We start from the raw sequence: 25,457 nt of genomic DNA on the forward strand, positions 1-25,457 counted from the left end.
GAAAGGAAAAGAAAAACAGAGTAGGGAGGAAAAAGACACTAGTCCACAGCATGTAAGAAGAAGCTCTAGGCTAAAAGGGAAATTAAGGACAGTGCAAACCAAAGGACCCCACTTTATTGACTTGGGAGGGGAAACACCGGAGCAGCCTCCAGCAACCTCTCCTGACCGTAGCCCACACCATACTTCCATTTCACAGCCAGATTTTGACATGAGTCCTTCTCGACCAGATTTGGAAATCAGTCCTTCTCAACAGGATTTTGGGGTCAGCCCAAGGAAAGCTACACCCGAGACAGACCCGAATCGGCAAGAGATGTATGATTATCTAGAATCCTTGAAAAAGACAGCCACAGGCCCAAGCACTTCATCCACTCAGCCTAACGCAGCACAAGAAGCTCTAGTCCAATCGTTGAAACAAGAAGTTTTTGAATTGGAGGTCTTAAATAGACACATTAAAAATGAAAATGAAGCATTAAAGGAGCAAAGCAGATTGGACAAGATCATTCATGACAACAATATGTTACATCTAGGGTTGTGGCAAAAAAAGAACAGGAAATTGAAGAAGAAATGCAAGAGGTTGAATAAAGCACTTATCAACCTCAAATTCAGATGCTTGATGAGGAAACCTAGGATGGTAGTAGTACCAAGGAAGAGGAGAAGAGGGTTGGATGTGCTGGCGGAAGTCTCAGAGCATATGGATTGAGGAAGAGGATGGTCAAAATTTTGGTTGCATGGGGACATGCAACACCTTCACAGTGGGGGTATGTTGAGCCCCAAACTTGCATCTTTCCTATACACTTTCTTAGACTCTTTCCATTCACCTGAACCTCCTAAGTTATCAACATCATTGCATATTGATCATAAAAGAGCATTTAAAGTGGTTTTTAACTATGTTTTGTGTCTGCTATTTGAATTAGATTTTTGCTTATTGAGCTGTGGAATCCTGTCACTTTCCGCAGCCGTTTTTGTTAAAGTCTATATTGCAGGTGTCTTCAGGAAAAATAAGCCACATGGGCAAGTTGAAAATGACGTGGACATGGACCGAGTCCTATTGGCTCAGTCGGATTCATCAGAGGAGGCCATGGTCAACGGTGGTCAAGCGGTGGTCAAACAAGAAGAGTCCTACAGCAATAGGACTCTGTTTGCAAGCACATGAAAGATTTTCGTGGCCGTTTCTAGATTTCTAGAGGCACGCTGACACCTGTAGGCTGCCCACGATGTAAATCCAACAAGCCACTTTCATTAGATTGCATCATCTCGGCAGCCATGATGCCAGATCCGTGGACGTTGTCATTCACGTGTCCTTTGTCAGCGTAGTTTATAGGAAAACATTTATGTAAAATTTTGCTATAAATAATGCATCTCTATATGCATAGTAGTTAGTCTTTTGAAATGTAATTTTGCTGCTAAAAAGCCCACTGTGCCATGACATTGTTTCGTTGTTGTGACTGCATTCTGAATATATGAGAAGACTCTGTTTCTGAGCATAATTCTTGGTTGATAACTGTTGCCCGAGGTTGTGCAGAGGGCCCCTGTACATGCCGAGGTTTTGTTTCTTATTTGCTATACAGTTTCATGCTGTGTTTCTTTATGTTTATTATGCCATAGTTATTCACTTATGTATATTGCATTTCCTATGGTACTAACGTTTCATTTTTGTTCATAATTTTACATGCTTTACATTGTTGTTAACGCTGATCAGTGTGTATGTTCCAGATTACAGTAGGCAGCCCGGGCATTTGCATGTAATTTTCACAATGACTAATGACATGGAATCAGTATTTCTGCTGACTTACTTGTCTTAGCTTTTAATTCCAATTCTGTTTTGTTATAATTTCAGTTTTGTTCATTGGCTTTATTAGTTAGCTTAGATATTAAATTGCTCATATCATTGTCAGTTACCTCCGAAAGCCATAGCGAGACTAATGGCGAGGGATTGAAGTATGAGTGTGTAATTTGATATTAGTTTTATTTCTCTGTAATTAGATATCAAATTGCTCAAGTTGTTGATGATTACCTCCGAAAGCCATAACGAGACTAACTGGCGAGGGGTCAAACTATGAATTGATGTGATTTGATTTTAAGTTTACTTTTCTGCAATTAGATATCAGATTTCTCAAGTTGTTGATGATTACCACCGAAAGCCACAGCGAGACTAACTGGCAAGGGGTCAGACTATGAATTGATGTGATTTGATTTTAAGTTTACTTTTCTGCAATTAGATAACAGATTGCTCAAGTTGTTGATGATTACCTCCGAAAGCCATAGCGAGACTAACTGGCGAGGGGTCAGAATATGAATTGATGTAATTTGATTTTAGCTTTACTTTGCTTGCAATTTTTGGATTTCTTTGAGTACAGTTTCTTTTGTATTTAGACAGCAGCAGGGATAATGGTTTCATGATCAATAGTTCACTATTTGTTTGATTAGAATAGTGGCACATTTTCATTTTCTTTTAGGAATTAATTTTATCATTAGCATGTTCTAAGACTTTCTGAAGTTTGAATTTTGGAAACCATTATAAAGGACATAATTGACTTGAAAATTTATATCCATACTTGTCTTTTAGAATTTTCATTTCACATTAGGAGATCAACGAAGATAAAAACCCCCAAAATAAAATAAAAATCAAAAACGACAAAAAGTAAGAAATAGGTTATCTTGCACATATAGTGCGCCACACTTCAACAGTTTACGACTCCCGGATTGACATTTAATATAGCAATTTAGGACACTCTAAATTGACCAAACATTTTGGCGCCGTTTCCGGGGAAGTGTAATCAGGTAGCCAATTTCTTAAAAAAAAAAATTCAAAGAAGGGAAAAATTGATAACTTCTCAAAGTATGCTCTCCTCTTGCACCTAGTGTGATCTGGAGGATCAGAAAATAGAGTTATTGGTTCAATAATTTCTTGAGTATGCTCTCTTCTTGCACCTAGTGTGATCTAGAAGATCAGAAAGAGAATTATTAGCCCGACTTGAAGATAAAAAATAAAAATAAAAAATGACATGCATAAAGCAAGAGATTCTAGGGGAATGTTTATAGCTAGGGCCAAGAGTTCGATTTTTACAACTCCATCTACTTCGAGGCATAGACAAAATACACCTCCATCATCTCCAACTCACACTCCCAGCCTTAGGATTCCTGGAATTCAAGGGGCAGTAATTGAATTAGGAGACTCTCCCACACTATCCATCAAATCTGACCTAGGGAAAGAACTTTTCTTCACTTCTACAGGGGAACATATTGTAATCAAAGAAGTAGAATCACCTGAAGAAGAAGAGGGATAAATTCCTCCTCGTTCTCCATTAATAGAAGAACCAGAGGACTCTGAAAACTCTGAGGAAACTATAATGACAGAGGAAGCAGTAAATGGATTTAGAGGAGGAGGTAGAGGTAGAGGTAGAGGAGGAGGAAACAATGGAGGAGGTAGAGGTAATATGTATTATAACATTGAAAGGAACATAATGAAAAATCAAGCTGGTAGTCCCGGTTTTGGGATCCAGGGGAAAATATTTGCGTATATGTGTTTTATGTGTTATGATCTCGCATTGTTTATTTTCTGTGTTTTAGAATTCTTATGCAGGTAATTTTTGTATGGGGTTAAAAACTACATTTGGTATCAGATTTGATTTGGCTTCAAGGGGACGCCTTTGTTGCTGAGAGGTTTCGCTCGGGCCTGTGGTAGACCCTGTTCAGTGGGAGATCTACAAGATTGATTCTGGTGGTGAAAGAAGATGGCAAGCAGTGGAAAGATAGAGATTGAGAAATTTAATAGTCAGAGTTTTGAGTTGTGGAAACTCAAGATGGAGGATCTGTTGGTGGATAAAGATCAGTGGATCGTGGTAGATCCGGGTACTAAACCAACAGAGTGTCCGATGAAGAATGGAAGAAGTTGGATCAGAAGGCAAAGAGCACAATACAATTGTGTGTCTCAGATTCAGTATTGTTGAATGTATCAAGGGAAGCTACAGCAAAGGCTTTGTGGGACAAGGTAGGGACATTGTACCAATCTAAGTCTCTAGTGAATAAACTGTTCCTGCAGAAAAAGCTGTATAACCTGAGGATGAAAGATGGAGACTCTATGATAGAGCATCTGAACGCATTTAATATTGTGGTAACTCAGTTAGCATCTGTTGATATTAAAATTTCATATGAAGATAAGTGCATCAGTTTGTTGTGTTCTCTACCAAATTCGTGGGTAGCAATGCAACTGCCTTGCAGTTTGATGAAATATTCTCAGCCTTGCTGACGGAGGAGATGAGACGGAAAAATGTGGAGAGCCAAAATGGTGATCCCTTGTCTGTACGAGGACGGTCCCAGAATAGAAACAAAAATAAGTCATCGAGTGGGAGATATAAATCTAGAGGGAGATCTAAATCTCCAGGAAAACCTATAAAGGTGGTGTGCTGGAAATGCGGAAAGGAAGGCCACTTCAAAAGGAACTGTAAATCTAAAGCTCCTGACAAAGGAAAGGGATTTGATGAGGCTCCTTCTGCAGAGGCGAAATCCACCTCAGATGAAGGTGGGGATGTGTACTTGGCTTCTTCAAGTACACATATAGATCATGTGGCATGGTTGATTGACTCAGGTGCATCCTTTCAGTTCACTCCCCATAGAGAGTGGTTTTGTGAGTATGAGAAATATGATGGTGGTTATGTCTTCTTAGGGGATGACAGGAAGGCTAGAATCATTGGTCATGGAAAATTAAAGTTGAAACTGCAAGGTGGAAGGGTTAGAACACTTCTGGGTGTTTTGCATATTCCTGCATTAGCCAGAAATCTGATTTCTGTTAGCAAGCTGGATGATGTAGGTGTAAAAACAGTGTTCGAGAAGGATACCTGCAAGATGGTTCGGGGAGCACTGGTATTGATGCAGGGAATTTGGATTGGAACTTTGTACAAGCTGCAAGGTAGCATTGTTGTTGATGGGTGCAACAGTTCCGTGGTTCCTAAGAGTGGAGCAGAAAATCTAGTGGTCTCTGGAAAAAATACCATGTTGTGGCATCAAAGGCTTGTACATATTGGAGAGAAGGGCCTTCGAATACTTCATGGTAAAGGTATGGTAGAAGGTATGAGTAATAGCTCTCTGGATTTTGATTTCTTGAAAATTGTGTATACAGGAAGAAGAATCGGGTGAGTTTCCCCTCTGGTAGTAAGCGGGCGAAACAGATATTAGAACTTGTGCACAGTGATGTGTTTGGACCTGTGAAGGTTCCATCACTGGGTAAGTCTGTGTACTATGTATCATTTATAGATGACTTCTCAAGGAATACATGGATATATTTCCTTAAGAAGAAATCTGAAGCCTTTGACAAGTTTAAAGAATTTAAGACTCTCGTGGAAAATCAGATAAAGAAGAAGATAAAGGTGTTGAGGATAGATAATGGTGGATATTTTTGCAGCAAGGAATTTGAAGAATTCTGTAAGAAGTGTGGTATAGCACGACAAAAGACTAATCCATATACACCTCAGCAAAATGGAGTTGAAGAAAGAATGAATAAGACGTTGATGGAAAGGGCAAGAAGCATGCTCAACGGTGCCGAGTTAGGATAGGAATTCTAGGCAGAGGTGGTGGATACTGCATGTTACCTGGTCAACAAGTCACCTTCATCAGCGTTGGAGGATAAGACTCCACAAGAGGTATGGACTGGTAAGAAACCCTCTCTTTCACATCTGAGGGTATTTGGATGTGATGCATATGTACATGTTCCAAAGGAGAAACGAACCAAGTTGGATAGTAAATCTCCAAAGTGCATCTTTATTGGGTATAAGGATGGGTTAAAGGGTTATAAGCTTTGGAACCCAGTCACATGGAAGGTTGTGTATAGCCGAGATGTGGTTTTCAGAGAGGTAAAAGATGTTATTAAACATGAATTCTAACTAAAGGAACCTGAGAAGATAGAGTTTGAGCTTAAGGAGGAAGAATCAGACTCTACAACAGAGGAGGAATCAGAAGATGAAGAGCCACAAACTCCAAGTGTGAGAAGATCAGTTAGAGAAAGAAGGCAGCCAAAAAGGTATAGTCCATCTACTTTCTATTCAAATTTTGCTTTATCTATTACTGATGATGATCCCAGAACTTTGAAGGGAGCAATGGATTCAGAGGATGGAAAACTCTGGAAGAGGCCATGGTTGATGAAATGGTATCTTTGCACAAAAATGAGGCTTGGGATCTGGTGGAGTTGCCGGCTGGAAGGAAACCCATTGGCAGCAAATGAGTGTTCAAAAAGACGACAAATGTAGAAGGAAAAGTGGAGAAATACAAAGCTCAATTGGTAGCAAAAGGTTATTCCCAGGTGCCGGGAATTGATTTTGGTGATATTTTTTCTCCTGTTGCCAAGGTAACTTCCATTAGATTACTTTTATCTGTTGCTGCTGCTTTTGATTTTGAGGTAGAACAGATGGATGTGAAGACAACATTTCTTCACGGGGATCTGGAAGAGGAGATCTACATGAAGCAACCTGAAGGCTTTGCGGTGAAGGGTAAGAAAAAACTGGTATGCAAGTTAAAGAAGTCTCTATATGGGTTAAAACAGTCACCAAGGATGTGGTATCAGAAATTTGATACATTTATATGGGGACTTGGCTTCACCAGAAGCAAAGCAGATCACCGTGTGTATTTTAAATTAATTGGTGACTGTGTTATTTATTTGGTCTTGTATGTGGATGATATGTTGCTGGTTAGAAATGACAAAGAAATTATCTAGGATTTGAAGACCCAATTGTCCTCCAAATTCGACATGAAAGATCTTGGTGTTGCAAACTAGATTTTGGGCATGGAAATTAAAAGAGATCGAGCAAAGAGGAAGCTCTGTTAAACCAGGGGAAGTATGTTGAGACAATACTGCAGAGGTTTAATACACAGGATAGTAAACCGGTGAAGATTCCTATTCCTGTAGGTGTGAGGTTATCTGTTGAACAGTGTCCCAAGACACAAGAAGAGGAAGAGGACATGTCCCGTGTTCCATATGCAAGTGCAGTCGGTAGCCTGATGTATGCAGTGGTCTGTACTAGACCTGACATTGCACATGCAGTGGGAGTATTGAGCAGGTTTATGTCAAAACCAGGGAAGGAGCATTGGACAGTAGTGAAGCGAGTTTTCAGGTATTTATGTGGCACTAGTGATTATGGTTTGTGCTACCAAGGGAGGACAGAATGTTGGATATTCGTGGCTTTGTTGATGCAGACTGGGCTGGAGATCTGGATCAGAGAAGATCTACAAGTGGGTATGTGTTTAACCTATTTGGAGGCACAGTCAGTTGGATGAGTAAGAAACAATCTGTAGTGGCACTATCAACTACAGAGGCAGAATACATGGCAGCCACTCATGCAAGCAAGGAAGCAGTTTGGTTGCAGAGATTGCGTTCAAGTATGGGGTTAGTACAGGGAGCTATAAGGATAGACTGTGACAGCCGAAGTGCATTTTTCTTGGCAAATAACCCCGCATATCATTCAAAGACAAAGCACATTGATGTTCAGTATCACTTTGTGAGGGATATGATACAAGAAAAAAAGATGTTGCTGGTAAAGGTGGACACTTTGAAGAATACTGCAGATGCATTGAAAAAATTTGTGAGCTTTGAGAAGTTCTCTTGGTGTAGAGAGACAATGGGCGTTTCAGGGCTGGAAAAATGACTAAGCTCTGTTGTGGCCCCCTGTGGAAAGAAAACAACAAGTGGGAGAATGTTGGGTTGTGTTATATTCTTTCCATGACTAGCCCATGTAGTTAACCGGGGGTTAGAGGGAGGGTGGATCCCCCCTTCTTTTCGTTGATTTTGTAGTGGGGGGGGGGGGGTCACAGGGGGTTTGAGTGTACCCATAACCCCACTTTATGGGGTCTAGGGTAGCGCCCTAGAAAATTTTGGTTTTGGACCCTATGTTAGGATGGGCTAACCCACCTATGGTTTTGTGCATGATTTTCGCACATGTTTTTGGATGCGATGGTTTTCAGTCCATACTATTGGACGCAATGATTTTTCGGTCCATGGTATTGGATGCTTCGGCATGTATAAATATGTATTATAACATTGAAAGGAACATAATGAAAAATCAAGCTAGTAGTCCCGGTTTTGGGATCCAGGGGAAAATCTCTGTGTATATATGTTTTATGTGTTATGCTCTCGCATTGTTTATTTTCTGTGTTTTAGAATTCTTATACGGGTAATTTCTGTACAGGGTTAAAAACTACAAATTTCATCAGGAGCATTTCTAATCACTTTCCTGGCAAACTTACAATCCTTATAATACAAAGGGTTGGAAGTTCTATTGTTCTTTTTACATGATACCTTGGTAGAGAATTTGTTAATGGTAGTGGAGAGGGTTGTAGTAAAATTGTGGTAGATGTGATCAATGTTATCATTATACGCTAAGAAACCTAAATTCCTTGTTAAATATTTTAAGAAGAGATCCATTTTACTTTTGTGAAAGTGAGTGTGCCTTTGACTCTCAACCTTTTTTTTTCATGCGGATGGTGTGTATATCAAGGTTTAGGGTTAAGGATAGAGTTCGGTGGTCAAAATCAAGCTTGTGATCATCTAGGGGGTTAAAATCACTAACTAACAAATATTAATATATGATGTGGCATGTATATGATATGGAACTATTAATTTATATATTGTTGTTGTGAATTAATATATATGTCGTGCATGTATATTGAAGATCGTATACATATTGTGTAACCTTTGTATAGCATGAGTGTGGTGCATTATGTCACGGTGAATGAATTATAGTTCCTTGTCAAATTATTGACAACACTTCATATTATTATCAGTTGCATTATATTATGGTGAATGAATTATGATTATATTCTATAGAAATATGATGGCATTGATATATATTCTATAAGAGGAGGCGTGATATTATATTATGGTACTGATAGCATATTATGGCATTGATGTGGTGGTGTTGATATTAGCGTTATTGGTAGTGTTATATTGGTAGAGGCAAAAGCATTATATTGGCAACGCTATTATTATTGCATTATATTGACCAACAATTATAGCTAGGAAGCAATTATTATTAGTAGAAGCACAAACATTATTGCAATAAAGATAATACATTGGAATTAGGGTTTTGTTCCCTAACTTCATCCAGTGTGTTCAACATCTATCTCTCATGATCATTGAAAAAGATAATCTCTATCTAACCAGCTTATATATGACCGCTCACAACACATCAATTAACTTCCTTTCAACTACATCTCAATGTGAACATATTCTCTCTAGAAGACCTCAAAGTGGTATGTTTAGATCAAATTCATTTCTTTGCCTCGTATGTTATAGATATTGTGTGATAGTGTGCTCAATTGAATTTTTTTTTGTCATGACAAAACTAACCAATATGTTGTGATGTTTCACATAGTATTTATGACCATTGAATAAATTTTAGTAAACATAGAGAATAACTTGGTTATGGTTAAATTGCTGAGAGGTGTAATATAAGCTTAATTGGCTAGAGGTGCAATATAAACTTAATTGAAATGAAATATAAGCTTAATTTATCGTAAGTTGTGTTCAAGATGGAAAGACAACAAATTGGAGGGTTAGGAATATATGTGGCCATGATTATTTTTAGTTTAGTGAAGTTCTTACCTTGTGCAAAAGGACAAAAATACAATGATTTGTATTTGATCCTAGCCAAGTTAATTGAGTTTTTTCTTTTGTTGGTGGTTCTAAAATTGTATATGGATTTGCAGGGTGACCATAATGGTTTTCCTCCATAGGTTATGGATATGAAATTAGGCAAAGGTAAACTTCTTATTCAACCACATAAATTGAAGCTCCAACCTCACTGAACTTGAGATAATAGATTGATCAATTGATGCGGAATGAGTGTTTCTTGGTCTAGGTAAACTATATGCCTTTACTTTGCTTCTTGGAAGTTTGTGATTGACTATCGTGCATTCTATGGCTATTTTCATTGGATTTTATGCAACCTGTAGTGGTGGTTCACACAATTGATGGTTTCCTACTGTCACCTCGTCATTTCTTGCTTGAGTTTATGAATTAGCTTGACTGAAGAAGCATCATTTGTAGAGACATATTTTGCGGTTCAATCCACTGCAATTTTTTTGTATTGAAGTGTGCCCACTACTGGAGAAATCCATAATTTTATATAGCTATGTGCTTTAGTGTTCAAGAACTTATCATTGCACTCATTAGTATTCAACAAGGTTTCTGGTCCTTTTCAAATTTTGGTATGACTATAGTGTCTTAGTCAATATACAAGCACAAACTTCAATAAAGACCAATTTTATGCTTCTACAAGCATGCCAACATGAATAAATGTTGAAATCAATTTCTTGTGTTAAATGGGATAAGTTTATTGTTTTTTTGCTAACTAAGTATACAATGCATAAAGGGTCAAGTTTTTCAATCCAAGGGGTCGAGCTCTCAAGCATTATTCAAGCCAAATTTATCACTATTTATGGAACTGAGCCATGCACTAATTTCTGAGTCCATTAAATCTTGGTTGAGCTTCATTTTGTGACTGAATCGCTTTGTCTGAGTGTGTGTGTCTCAGGTTGTGTTGACCATGAAAGAGTGCATATATGTGTGTATCTGAGCTTGAGCTAACCATCAAATAGGATTGAAGTATTAGGCTATAATTACTAATAAAATGGTTTTGAAGTGCAATAGGGAGATTCTTGACAACATTACAAGCTTTTGGGGTTTCTTGTACCCATGCTTTTCTTTTTCAAGCCCAGTGACCATAACAATATTACCATGCTTTCCTAAATTTAGTCTTGTGGATAATAAAACACATCAGAGGTACTGGTGATTATTCCAACCAAAGGATGTAAATTTGGCGGTGGGTTTGTAGGAACTCTAATTACTGGCAATAAGCACAATTATAAGTTTTGACATGGAACCATTACAAGGAACGAGAAAAATTGTTACCAAAACAAAGAGAAGAATGAACTCCAAACATGTGATCGACATGATCCATGCATAGTCCTTAAATTGTACCTATGGTTGAAGTCATGGTGTCTTTGTTTTTAGTTGACCACTTGATGCAACCGTATGCCCAATATGAGTTGTTTTTTCATAGGCTCACTTCAAGATGATTTTTATGATATTTTCTAAATAATAAAGATAACATCAAGACAAAGGTATGTTTTTGAGTTTGAATTCAACCTCACAACAGAGTAAAGAGATGCACTAGGAATAATCATCTAATGGCCATTCATTGCCTAATCACAATAGTACGATACAAAGAAATGGGGAGGATAAATGAATGATTGATGTTGAGTACATGTTCATTTCATAGTTCTCCATAGTCCAAAGATGCAACTAAGTATGAAGAAAATGGTGCTAAAGAGAACTCTCTTTATATCCAAGCAATAAAGAAATTAGTAATTCAATGAATTTACATTTAGGTCGAACATGTATGAATGAGGTATCCAAAGGTTTTAGTTTGACAAAAAACCATAACTTGATTGATGATATGTTTAAGGTACTAAATGCTCAGAAATTTTAACTTGAATGATGGCCCATGAATGGTCTTTTCATGATATCAAATGTTTTTTTCACTAATAATATGAACCATGATCTTAATGATGATGAATGAACTTGGTTGATGATGGACTTTACGAATTTTTTCTAAAGGATTTTTATATAGAAGTCATTATACATATGGATTTTGATAAATCACTGGAGAGATATCCCCTTCTTGATTTCCATTGTAAACCATAACCCTTTGTCATTGATGTCAAAGGGAGATGTAAGAAAATTTCGTTGAAGTTGATTCTCAAGAAAAAAGGGGGAAGATTACATTGATTTCCATCAATACCAAAGGCAGAGATTGATGCATTGTTGTCATTGAACGAAAAAGTGAAACACATGAAAAGGAGCAACAAAGGATAAACAAGAAGTGTGATCATGATATGTGTGTGAGGAAGTACAAATAATCATGTTACTTGTCAAAGAATAGCTTATGGAGATGTTGATTCATTGAGGTATATTTGTGTTGATGCAATATGTTGTTGCATATATTGTTGACTGATTTGTTATGAAGATGTTCTTTTCAAGGAAAAGACATGAAGGAGCTTCTTGTTAAAGGCTGCTTACTTATGTTTCCATCATATATTGCAAGTATTTCTATGTTTTTGGCTATGGTACAAATGTTTCTAAGACTGTAGAGAAATATACATATGTTGAAATTCTTGCATATGCACATATTGTGGTGTTTTCATATTGTTTATCGTTGTTGTGATGATGTTGATGACAGTTATGGATGTACTTACATAATGGTTTTTTGAGAAATGTTGCAAAGATCATTGTTGAAGAGATACTTAGGAAAAGCGTGTGATATGTCACAAGATATGGTCCAGAGGGCTACGTTGTTGAGATGACATGTTACAGAGAACAAAGATATGACAGTGGAGAGTAAGTGTTTTAGGTTAAGGCTTGCATATGTTTTATGTGTGAGGTTAATTTGAAGGCTAATATGTACATTGTGTTGCAAGTTTGATTGTGCATTGTAGGTGTTGTTGATGAAGGGGTTGATTGATGTATGATGTTGATGCTTGGTATGAATTGATACATTATGGTTTTGTGAGATGAAATATGTTGCAGAGATAGTTGTGATGCAAGGATATGACAAAGGAAAATGTGTGCAAAGTAAAGTTGGAAAGATGTTGGCTTACATATGTTTTATTTATATATCTCATTAAAAGATGATTAGGAATTTGGTTGTTGTAATCTTTAAATGTGGACTATATTAATGCATGCTATTTGAATATGCTGAAATTTATTTTATTGGAATGAATATTATGAATGCATGTCATTTGCATGTGGTGAAATTAATTTTATGTGTTTTAATATTCAAGAGTTGAAATGATTTTGGAATTGAAGAGACACCCTTGGAATGTAAAGAGACAAGTTCTGTCATTTCAAATTCGTGTGTGTGGAATACTAACTGTTACACATCAATTTGTCATACCTATGAAAACGATGCCAAATTTGGATCTTTCGCTATTTGGTGAACTATTGTCATAAATATCCTTGAAATATGGAAAAAATACCTCTCCGTGATTTATAAGCATCCTCAATTAAATACCTAGAAACCCTATTTTTGGAGGTCATCATGGGTCTTCAGTTCACAACCTGCGATGTCACATGTTGCAGAGTGAACATAAGAGACGTCATCGCAATTTTACTATGTTAAAGGTATAATGATCTTCTTACAGAGGTTAAAAATAAAAAGTAAAAGAAGCTTCCTATTCTAGAAGCCTCAAGATTGGTATCTATTCCGAAGTGGTTGAGATTGGGCTCAAGCTCCCTTTATCATGGACCTCCTTCCTACCATAGTGGATTCATCCCATTCATTGTGGATCTCTCTCCTCCCTTCATGGATATCTCAACTTCCACTCTTTCCTTATAAGTACAATGCACTCAAAGAGAATTGGGTTGCCATTTTTTACTTCTGAACTATACTTACATGTTGTCCAAGTATCCATTAGAGACTTTTTTATTGCAAGGGTTTGGATTGAGGATCATTGGAAGGAGGCTTCCAACATCAAGGCCTGGTTGTAATTCTCCTTTTCTTCATTATTAATACAAATATATGTTTCTTTCCCATATACATTTGTCATGATGTTTATTGTAAGATTCCTTTATCACTTACATATTTTATGATTATATCATTGATGTATTATATGCTTTGATCATTTGTTTATCTATTTCTCTGTAGGTCTCTTCTTGGAGAATTTAGGATGAGACTAAAGCTACAAAGGACAACAAGAAGGATCATCATCAAGCATTTCTGAAAAAAAGTATGAGCTACGCATCCCATTTGCATCTATAATTTAATGATAAATTAGGTAATGTTTTCATATGTTTGTTTATTTGTTTCTAGACTTAGTTTCAGAATCTAGGGAGATCTGTCCTATCAACATAATAAATAAAAAAATCTAAACAAATTGCCGACTCCATTGGGGAACGAGTTGTTCCTTTAGTTTTCCTTGTTTTCTCAAAAGTTGATTTTTTTTCTAAGTCTCTGATCAATCCTTATTTATTCTGAAAACCCATATCTATGAGATATTTCAAAACTTTTTAATTTTTTTGAGTTTTTGTGCGCATCGCCGCTTGCTATGAGAGACAATGTGATGTCATCACACTTTTCTACTCAATAACTGGACTAGTGTGTACTGTTGACCTATGATGATCGAACAAAAATTTTAAATTTTATGAGTCTTTCTCTGTTTGATCTTAGATCTGAAGATTATTTTGGTTTTCATGTATGTTTTTGGTCTGCTATAGGTAGAAAACTTCATTTCTAGCTTGTTGTGGAAAATATTTTTGTTTGTGAAAAGTTTCCATTTTCCTTTCTTTGACATAATTAGTTTTTTATTTGTTGATTGAAGTATTTACAATATTCTTCGGCATTGGAATTACTTTATCAAAGATTTGTTTGTTGGAGTCTTTTTAGAAAAGAGTTTTTATTTCTTTCCATAGAATATTTTCTTTTAAAAAAGAAAAATATATTGTATTGAATTTCATGGGTGAAGTATTTTTTTTATCTTGCTTCAAATCATATGTTCTACATTTTCTTTGATTTGTATTTAAAAATTGGTTCACGTTTCTTGCTTTGAATATTAAAATTGTTTCTTTTCTTGAAACCTCTCACTCCTTACCATAGTTAGTATTCATCGAATTGGAAAAAATTACATTTTCATATTCGTTGCATTAGATTTGGAGTTAATTAATAATATCATTGGTTTCATCTTTGTGGACCTTCTTGAGTAAACAATGACTTAAAATAAACACTTAATAAAATTGATTATATATTTTTATCTTTCTATGGTAGTCAGACCTACATTAGATCAGTTGTAGGGCTTTGGAACAGGAGTGAAAGTTAACGCTCCAAAGCTACAAACAAATAATAGAATCTTGTAATAGGGAGTAAATCCATTTACTACAGTTTGGCTTTGGGAAGCTCCTCTTACACAGGAGTCAAGCAAGAGTTCATATCAGACCCAGTGAAGTAATCGACCCTACTTCATTGGTTATGATAGCATTGATTTTCGCGTATTACAAATGGTGTCTAAAGACACATGAGGATTACTTGGGAGGAAACTCCCAAGGGGATTACAAGCCTTATGGTTTCCTACCCTTGCGTGTACATCCGACTCTCAAATGTCTCCCCAGGGCAGGTTGTTGTACATGGTAACCTTAGTGCTGATAATATTAGGGGTTTTATCCAAGATGGCGATGGGGGGTAAGTCCTTGCTATACCTAGAACAGACGCTGACTAGACTCACTTGGGCCTTCTTGGAGGGTACTTCACACAAGATCGTATATGCTACTTGCCCCAGGTCATGACCATTAATCAGGTTGTCAACGTAACTTTTTCGACCTACTCTATCTCTAGCCACTTTTCATATTGATATTTATGGCGTTGGGTTTCATCACCAACTTGTGATTTCACTGTGAAAAGCTTGTTTGCATGGTTTGAATCCTTCGATTTATTAGCATGTGTTGTTTATTTTACTTTTTAGTAGACCTTAGGTTGAATTTGACGACAAAAATTCCATATTTTTCCAATCATGGAACCCCTTATAATGGGGATCCTGGTCCTTTTCCTTGCTTTGGAAATGTTGGCCCTCTTTATATGGCTATGTTGTCCCTTCCCATATTCACGATAGGTTTACTGGTATGGTTGTTTTCAACTTCGTTGGTCCCAAATACCCAAGCTACTTCACCTCAACCATGTTCTCCACCTCAAAAACACCAACCTCATGTTGACCCTTTACCTTCTTCACCCATCATGTCTTCTTCCCTTTCTTCTTCTTCGCTTGGTGAAAGTCTTAATGCTAGTAACTAGGAGGCTAAGAAGAAGAAGCAAAATAAGAAAGGGGGAAACCAACCAACCATTGTTGTGAGTGTTGATAATGTTGAGGAACCCTCCAACATACATCGCAAGCTCAAATTCCCTTGCAATATTTATAAGGGTGACCACCTTCTTATCGATTGTCCTAGTATTCCTAAAGTATTAGAAGTGTGGTATAAATATCCTCATAAAATTATTGTTGATCCATCAACCAGTGATCATAAGGTTCCAGGGAAAAAGGGTAAAGTTATATTTCCTTATAGGTTATGAGAAGGTTGTCATCAAACTCACCTTTTCCCTTATATTGATGAAGCCTCCAAATTGTTGGAAAAACTTATTGTTTCTCAGCATCAACTTCTAATAGGTTACCATAAGATTTATCCCAGCCTACCGTCAATTGACAAAGTGAGTGATCCAATTCCAAGTTCAGCCAATCCCACTCTTCCCTTGGAGAGTGAAGCCCACATCACTTAGATTGATGAACCATTGGTTGATGAAATGGTCGACTCGATTCTATCTTCGGTCGATTACACTCTCCCCTTAGAGAGTGAAGTTAATATATTTCAGGTTCTTCTTGTCAATGTAGATCTTTCCCAACAAGGGGGCATTTCTACCATTCCCACGAAACCCGCTCGAAGTACTGAGATCATTTCCTTTGATTGGAATAGACTGATAGAGCCTTTTCTCCCTTCTTGCATCCTTTTCCAAATCACTGTGAAGGATTGTGAAAAGAATGGGAGTCACATTATTCTAGATGAAGGTGATTTTGTTAGCATTCTATGCTCAAACACTTGGAAAGCTTTGGGTTCTCCTCAGCTTGTGTTTGTTACTAAGAATCTATTGGATTTTAATAGAAGAGATAGCGAACCTTTAGGGATCCTTCCTCAGATATCCATTACTTTGAAAGGAAAATCTATCTATATTAATGTTATGGTAGTCCAAGGTCCCTTGGATTTCAATTTTCTCCTTGGACGAGGCTATGTCTATGCAATGAAAGTTGTCATGTCCACACTCTTTTTGTGATGTCTTTCCTTCATAATGAAAACATGTTGACTATTGACCAACTTGTGTTTTTTGGCCCTAATATTATTTCCAACCATCGAACCTCCTTTAATGTTCTCTATACGCAAGTGGTATCCCCCCCACCACAGGTTAATTATGTGGCAACTTGTCCCATGCCTTCACTTACTGATGAAAAAGAGCCTCTCACTGTGTTCTCAACTTATTTTGACTTACATATGGTAATTGACATGGTGAACCATTCAACTTGTCCCATGCCTTCACTTACTGATGAAAAAGAGCCTCTCACTGTGTTCTCAACTTATTTTGACTTACATATGGTAATTGACATGGTGAACCATTCAATGGGAACATTGGAGCCTAATCTTCTTACCCCTATTGAGTCTGTTGACATGTATTCCTTCCAAACAATTGTTCTTCCATTCAATGAAGACCTCTTGGAAGCCATGATCGAGATGTGTCCCTTGGCATGTATTCCTTCCAGAGCTTTGTCCTCTTGGAAGCCATGATCAAGATCATTATGAGGATGGTTCTTTTCTTGTATTAATCTCATCAAAAAATGAAACAGATCATCATGAGCATGGTTCCTTTCTTGTGTCAAGCTTGTTAAAAAATGAAACGAGGTGTCATGAGCGTAGTTCCTTTCCTTTGTAAAGCTCATTAAAAAATGAAACAAATATACCTCCATTAAGTTTAGGGGGCATGTGTCTCTATCTTTATGTTGGAGACATAATAACCTATCTCAAGCATAGTTTTTTGCTATTTAAAGCTTGTGTAAAAATGAAACCTATCTCAAGCACAATTTTCTCTTTGTTTCAAGCTTGTGTAAAAATGAAACATATTTCGAGCTTATTCTTTGTTCCTTCTCGTGCTCATAAGTACATGATAATAAGTTATCTAGTTTAGTTATTATTTTCAAGACTCATTAAAATCATGAAAATATCAAGCTTCTTTTGCTATCCTTTCATGCTCGTAAAACAAATATGAAAATGCTATGTTCTTTCTGTCTTTTTCCTTCTCGTTAATTAAATTGAAAGTTGGAGAGTGATCTCTTTTCCATCCTCAACCTTGTTAAACTGTGAGAAGGATGTGAGTGTCCTTTTCTCACTTTTTTAGACTCGTTAAAACTGTACGAAAAAGGAATCCCTTAGAGTTATGTTTAAACACTTTTCTAACTCTCGAAATATGAAAAGGTAGTTGAGTAAACTTGTTTGATTCACACTTGTGAAAGGATTCGAAGAAAAAATTACCCAATATCAGTTTAACTCTCTTCCGGATTGAGTAAATTATTTATGAAAAAGGAATACTTTAGTCAATCATGACTAAATTTTTTCTCTCTTACATCCTTTTATACCTTTTTGGCCTCGAGAGACTAAAATTATGAAAAAGGACCTTATGGAGTTTCCTTTTTATTCCTTTTTCAAACAATCTCTCTAAATGTAAAGAAGAAGTAGAGTTACCCCTTCCTTGGACTCATAAAATATAAACAATGTAGGAATCGTCAATCATGATGAGACTGAGCCACTCCTTGCTAGGGTTCATTAAAAATACTCTTAAGGACTCATTCAAAGGATGAGATTATATGACAAGAATATGTTATCCTCCTCAAGCTTATGTAGAAATAAAGAGGTACTTGCCAGTAATGGTGGGGGGAAATTGGAAAGAAACATTCATCTTTTGTATTTGAGAAGGAAATATGTTGCTCTTCAACATGACACTCTGTCACTTTTTCATGTCAGGGTTGGGAAATCCATTTGCCTCTCATTTGATCATACCATAGTGAAAGTCTTCATATTGGTCTCTAGTTTTACTTTGAGTCAAATGCTGCCAAGTCATTTTTCGTGCTGCCAATATGTTCAACAGAATTCCATCCTCAATTAAAATCACTTTGAAATCTTTAAAAGCATTATATTGCTTCAACCGTCCCTGAATCAGTCCTAAATTACCCCAAATATGTTGTTCAAAACTTGACATGTGTTTTGTGTCATGAGCCTCCTATGACGGGTCGCTTCTTATCGAATTCAACGCATCATATTGGAAATTGATCTAGAAACCTCCTTTAGTAACTTGGAGTCTACATGCCTCAATGGCAGGTTTCTCAGTTTCGACGGCAGGTTCTCATCATTAGCCTTTGATCAGATGATTCTATGGGTGTTCGACTTCAAGTAATTTATTCACACCTCATAGATTTTACTATATTACCTTGAAGGCCATAGTCATTATTGGTGGTTTTCCTTGCATCTATTAATGGTCCTCATTAATGATCGATAATCAGATGGTTTCTACCATGTTCGACTTGAAGACATTATTCACATGGCTAGATTTGTACTATGAATGGACAAAAATGAAGGCTCTGTATCTTGTCTGATGTATGCAGGTTGAAAGGAGTTTTGATTATTCGTGATTTTAGCATGGATCCATAATGTATATCTAATGCCCATGACTTCACTTTGATATGGATTTTGGCGTATTTCCATACTTTTCTTTTGAGATACTTGTACTCTAAGGATGAGAATTCCTACCTCAGTCAAGATCATAAGACCATATTGGACTATAAGTTCTTGACTATTGACTTGCAGGTCTCCAACCAATGATTCATTGATTCTTACCTTTGCATGATAAAGTACTTCAACCATCATTTCCTTCCTGACTTTGTACATCAGGGGGGGAATCTATTACAGATCAATTTTTCACACCTATGCAAATGATGCCAAATCCAAATCTTTCACTATCTGATGAACTATTGTCATAAACCCCCTTGAAATATGGAAGAAATACTTCTTCATGATGTATAATAATCCTGGATTGAATACCTAAAAACCCTATTTTTGGAGGTCATCGCGGGTCTTCAGTTCAAAACCTGCAATCTCGCATGTTGGAGAGTAAACACAGAGTGACGTCATTGCAGTTTCCTATGTTAAAGCTACAATTATCTTCTTATAGAGGTAAAAAATAAAAAGTGAAAGAATCTTCCTATTCTAGAAGCCTCATAATTGGTATCTATTATGAAGTGGTTGAGATTGGGCTTGAGCTCCCTTTATCATGGGCCTCCTTCCTACCATAGTGGATCCTTCCCATTCATTGTGGATCTCTCTCCTCCCTTCATGGATCTCTCAACTTCCACTCTTTCCCTATAAGTACAATGCACTCAAAAAGAGTTAGGTTGCCATTTTTTATTTCTGAACTATACTTACATGCTGTCCAAGTATCAATTGAAGGATTTTTTATTGCAAAGGTTTGGATTATGGATCATTGGAAGGAGGAATTTGAAATAAGACCTGGTTGTAGTGATCCTTTTCTTCATTATTAATACAAATATATGATTCTTTCCTATATACATTTTTCATAATGTTATTGTAATATTCCTTGATCACTTACATAGTTTAGGATTATATCATTGGTGTATTATATGCTTTGATGGTTTGTTTCTATCTCTATAGGTATCTTCTTTGAGCATTGAGGATGGGAATATAGAGGATGCCACCAAGATCCACCTAAAGCCTGTGCACAGTGAGATTTTAGCGGATCCACCGGGTAATGTCAAGAAAGACCACAGAAAGCATCCGGCGCAGGACCCGAGTTCGAATCACAGGAGGTCAGCCAATCTGGTTCTCATAAAAGGTGTGGACCTGGCCGGATGTATCTAATGGCCCTGAAGCTCCGCCTTGTATTGAACGGATCGGGAAGCCCGACCTGGGCGTGAGGGATGTATCTAATGGCCCTGAAACGCTGCAAATTATTGAGCGGATCGGGAAGCCCGAAGAGGAATACTTGGCGCCTTCGAGAGCAAGATCGGGAGGATTAAAAGGAAGCCACGAGGGTCGTAAGCGGCTTCCCTTGGCTGAAGAGATCGAACTGCGGTCTGTGCATGTTGAAACTCGTATTGCGGAGTGCGTCGCGGAAAGTGTGAATGCCAAAGTGAAGGCAGCAGACATGTCGTCCGAGATGCAGGTTCATGCATTTCGCTGCGCAAGGATGGCATACGACAGCCAGAGCGACGGCTTCAGCTCTAAGCAACTGGCTTTCGCCATTAAAAAGGTCGGTTCATTTCATTAATTGATCAATTAAATCTTTGTTTCTTCCCATTTTCTTGTTTTTTTTACCTGATGATTCCCTGGGCCGTGCAGGAGTTTGACAAAGCCTACGGCCCTGACTGACATTGCATCGTGGGGACGAATTTTGGGTCGTTCGTCACGCATTCCGTTGGCGGATTCCTGTATTTCTCCATGGATAAAGTTTCCATTCTGCTCTTCAAGATGGCTGTCGAACCCTTAGATTAGATCATTCTATTTTTATTAGGTTGCTGCAAGGGGCCCGGCCGAGCACAATTGGAAATTGGCTCCGGTAGCCACAATGGAGGAGGAAACCTTGTCGTGGTACAGGAATCGGGGAGGAGGAAACCCACGTGAGACTCCTGATTGTTGTGCCATCAACGTCCGCTCTGTCGGCTGTAAATGGGTTATTCATAATCCTATGACCCTCATGGCTGATGGAGGGCAGTACAATTATAATATGTCGTGACGTCTGTTCAGTCCTCGATTGGAATTAAATGACGGAAATGACCGAAACTGACGTTTCAGGCTCTGACGGTCACATGCCACCGTTGTCCGTTACGGAATTATTTATTGTTTGCCCTCACGGAGAAGGCAGTGACGTAGTAATAGGAAATTGGGAATAGCTCAGCGTTGAACGTCAAAATATTTGAAACCAGTTTAAATTTATTTTAAAAACAGATATAATGAGTTTAAAAGAACTTAATTTTTTTACCTTTAAAATTATTTAAATATTTTGTGAGGCTTCTGGTTGTTGTACCATTATGTACATCAACCTTGGCTCTGTCTGTCGTAAATGGGTTATTCATAATCCTATGATCCTCTTTCTAGGGCAGTGCATTTATAATATGTCGTGACGTCTGGTTCATTCCACGATTGGAATTAACGGACGGAAATGAAAGACAGTGACGTTTCAGGCTCTGACGGTTACATGCCACCGTTGTCCGTTACGGAAAGAAAATAAGAAAAAAATTATTTTAACGTCTACGAAGCTAAAGATAGCCTATGGAACAGATTGCTTCTTCATCTGCTTGATGTATTCAGCTCTTTTTTGGTGAAGCTTCACAATAAATGCTCCCATCTTCTCGACAAACCCCTCGTTAAATAGATTATCCCAAGAGCTAGCTGCCAGCGTATCTGCATAACTTTCCCTGTAGTCTTTGAAGGCCTCACATTCTAAAATGAAATGTTTTTCTGTTTCCACTTTTCCGGAAGAACAAAAAATGCATACCCTTTCCTCCCACACTTCCTTTGGCCTTTTCCAGCGCCCTGTTTCACAACGGAGTTGATGAGAATTAGTCCTTAACTGAGCAATAAGAATTTTGGCTCTCCAAGAGATATTGGCCTCTGTGTATGCTTTTGGTTGATGATTATGAGTGGGATTAAACACTTCAATATAGTAATTTTTCTTTCTTCCTAGCTCCTTCTCCCAAGTACGTTTGTGGAACTTTTCCATAACAAAAGCTTTTATCTCTTCGCTGTTTATGGGGCACGCGTTCAAGCAAATATCCCATTTACTAAACCATTTGTTATTTTGCTGCATCCAAGTTTTTTTGCTCTTGCACAATCTATCATTAAAGACAACCTTAGGCCATCTACCCTCTTCCATTTGCTCAATTTTTTTAAAATACCTTATGACTCGCACCATAGCAATTGCTTCAATAGGGGCAGTCCATGTTTCACTTAACAAGATATCATAAGGAACTGCACTTTTAATCTTAAATTTGTTTGTAATCAAACGCTTCTGAATTTTCTCAATTTGTCTCCACTGCATGTTGGAAGTACTGCTAGCCCACAGTTCACAACCATATAGAATCACTGGAATCACTAAAAGCCCAAAAAGAGTTTGAGTGGTCTTCCAGTCCCATGACTCTGCCTCTCTACACCTATTTTGAAAAGCATAAAATGCTTTCCAACTCCCCAAAGTTCTTTTCTCTCTACAACCATTCCAGCTTAGATTTTTGTTGAAGTCAATTCCGAGGTATTTGTAATCCGCAACTTCGTCCAGAATGTTGCCTTCAAAGTAGAACTTATGTTGGTTATGTTTTCTTTTCTTAGAGAAGACCACTACTTTCGTTTTGCTGATATTGACTTGAATCCCCACACTTCTACAAAAATGCTCAAGGGATAGTAAGTGCTCTTGCAAACCAAGAGCCGATTTAGCAATCAGAATAAAGTCATCTGCATACAAAAGAAGCCTTATAACAAACTTGCACAAATAGATACCATCACCCCCTTGCGAATTTAACCACTCCTCAAGCTTGTTGATATATAAACAAAAAGGGTAGGAGACAGTGGGCAACCTTGCTTGACCCCGATATCGCTTCTAAAACTTTCAGAAATGCCTGCTGAAGTTCTAATTTTGACTTTCACCTCTTCATACAGCCTATGCACAGCTGCTCTCAAATGTTTAGGAACCCCAAGTTCCTCCATTCTTTGCCAAAGTTTATCCCTAGGAACCGAGTCAAACGCTTTTCTGAAATCAACAAAGCAACAAAAGACTTCTTCCTTCTTCTCCCAAACTTTTTCAATGATGTGCCTTAAAGTTATGCAATGATCAACTGTGGAATGCTTAGGTCTAAAACCTGCTTGCCCTTTAGCACACTTATTTCTTTCTTCTGCCCACTTGCTAATTTTGTTTTCTAGCATGCTTCCAAATAGCTTTGCAAACAAAGGGTTTGTCATGATGGTCCTATAATTGGAGGGATTATTGATGTCGCCGCTCTTGAAAAGAGGTATTGCCAGACTAGTTGTCCAATCTATGGGGAGCCCTTGTTGTATGATGTTGTTGAAGATTTTTGTAATGTGAGGTGCAAGAATCTTTGAGCCCCACTTTAGATATTCTGCTTGGAGTTCAGCTAAGTCTTTTGCTTTTCCAACACCCAACTTCTTGATACCCATCTCTACCTCTTGTACCATGAAGAGTTTAGTATCAGTGTTGACCAAGGGGGGAGGGTCAACCTTGGGAACCTGCTCATAGAGTTGTCTTGCATAGTCAAACCATTTAGAAGCTGTAATATTATTTCCAATTTGTATCTTTTTCGGTTGGAGCTCCTTCCAAAATAATTTGAAATTATTTTTCCCAAGGAAGATTAGTTCTTCCCTCCTTGAAACCATGAAATCAGCCTTTTTCTTGCTTAATAAATGCTTGTAAGATTTGAGCTTTATGTTATCCTTGTTTGACTCTTTCCACATTCTCCTTGCCTTTTTGCATTCCTCGTCAAACCAAGCATTAACCGGAAAGCAATTTGTTTCAGACTTCTTAATTTTTGTTCTTTTGCACTTTGCAAGTGCGCATTGAATTAAATGTGTTAATTCATGACTATGAAGGCTGTGAATTGTAATTTTCTCCTTCTCAAAGAGTCTCTCTAACGTCATTTTGAAGGTATTACAATTTTCTGGGGTCAAAAGAATTCTGCCCTGTGGGAGATTTTGTTGGACATGCTGAATTTTTGACTCTAATTGTTTCTTTCCAATCCAAGAAAAACATAAATAAATTGGCTTGTGATCTGATTTCAAATCCCACAGCTGATCTCCAACCAAAAATTCTTCCATTTTCTCACACAAACCATGCGAGCAAATTACATAATCTACCACACTTGCTCCATTGTAAGTATTGCAAGTGAAATTACCGGACTTTGCCCATCTAGTCAAGCCATTACAAATAACTAAATCAAAGGCCCCACATAGAGTAAGCAATTGTTCACCAAAGAGATTGCAGCCCTTGTCCTCTGAAATTCTTTCCCACTGATGATTGCTTTCTTCTGTAAGCCAAATAGGGTCACAATCATCTTTACAGCAAAGAATGCTAGCTTGCTCACTTGCAGTCCTAGCATTGAAATCACCCACTATAAGGACTTCACCTCGCTGAGAATATGTTGCAATATCCGCTTTTAAAGCTGCAAATGGGTCTTTGTGGTCAAGCCCTCTACCTTTGTAGATTTTTGAGACCTGTGGCGCAAAATAGCATGCTGCAATTCTGATGTGGTTTCCATTTTCTGATATTTTAAACCAAATGAATTGCTTATTTGAGTCTTCTTTTTCTAACTGAATGAGACGACCTTCTTTCTCCCTTACTAAAACCATGATACCCCCGTGCCCTTTGCCATTCCCTGTTGCCTTGTTCCACACTGCCATCTTCCAGTATCCTTCAAACAAAAGTGTCTTGCACCCTTCATGCTCATGTGTTTCTATGAGGCAAATTATGTCTCTATTTTCCGCAATAGGCCCTAACCCAGGTCCTCGTCTCCATGGGTAACCTCTGCAGTTCCAACAAACTAATCTCAAGGAAACCTGGGTATGACTTGATTGCTATTTATTTTGACGTGCAAGCCTCACATTTGAGTCTTTGTCCTTGTTTTCCCATACTGACCTTGCTTTCTGATTTCCTGTTGAAGAGTTTGTTGCCTCTTCTTTATTACCATCTTGCTGCTCTGTTCTGGAAGGAGGTCCAAATTGCGCTATCACAGCTTTGCCTTTATAAATCCATGCTCTCTTTCCTTCATCTCTTGCTGCCCTAACCTTTAAAATTTCCTCTCTTCTTTCCTCCTGTTGT

The 25,457-nt window shown here is 37.7% G+C and overlaps 1 pseudogene across 1 annotated transcript; it reads left to right on the forward strand.

Moving 5' to 3' along the window:
• The first annotated feature begins 20,276 nt into the window (after positions 1-20,276).
• Positions 20,277-21,523, forward strand: LOC149186653 (uncharacterized; annotated as a pseudogene). The gene is made up of 2 exons (XR_016256147.1): positions 20,277-20,888; positions 20,978-21,523. The product of XR_016256147.1 is annotated as an uncharacterized LOC149186653 (transcript).
• The last annotated feature ends 3,934 nt before the right edge of the window (positions 21,524-25,457 follow it).

Source organism: Pinus tabuliformis, chromosome 3_1 (genome assembly GCF_031772625.1).
Source record: "Pinus tabuliformis cultivar Carrire ecotype Pingquan chromosome 3_1, CPIR1, whole genome shotgun sequence".
Classification (NCBI taxonomy): Eukaryota; Viridiplantae; Streptophyta; class Pinopsida; order Pinales; family Pinaceae; genus Pinus; species Pinus tabuliformis.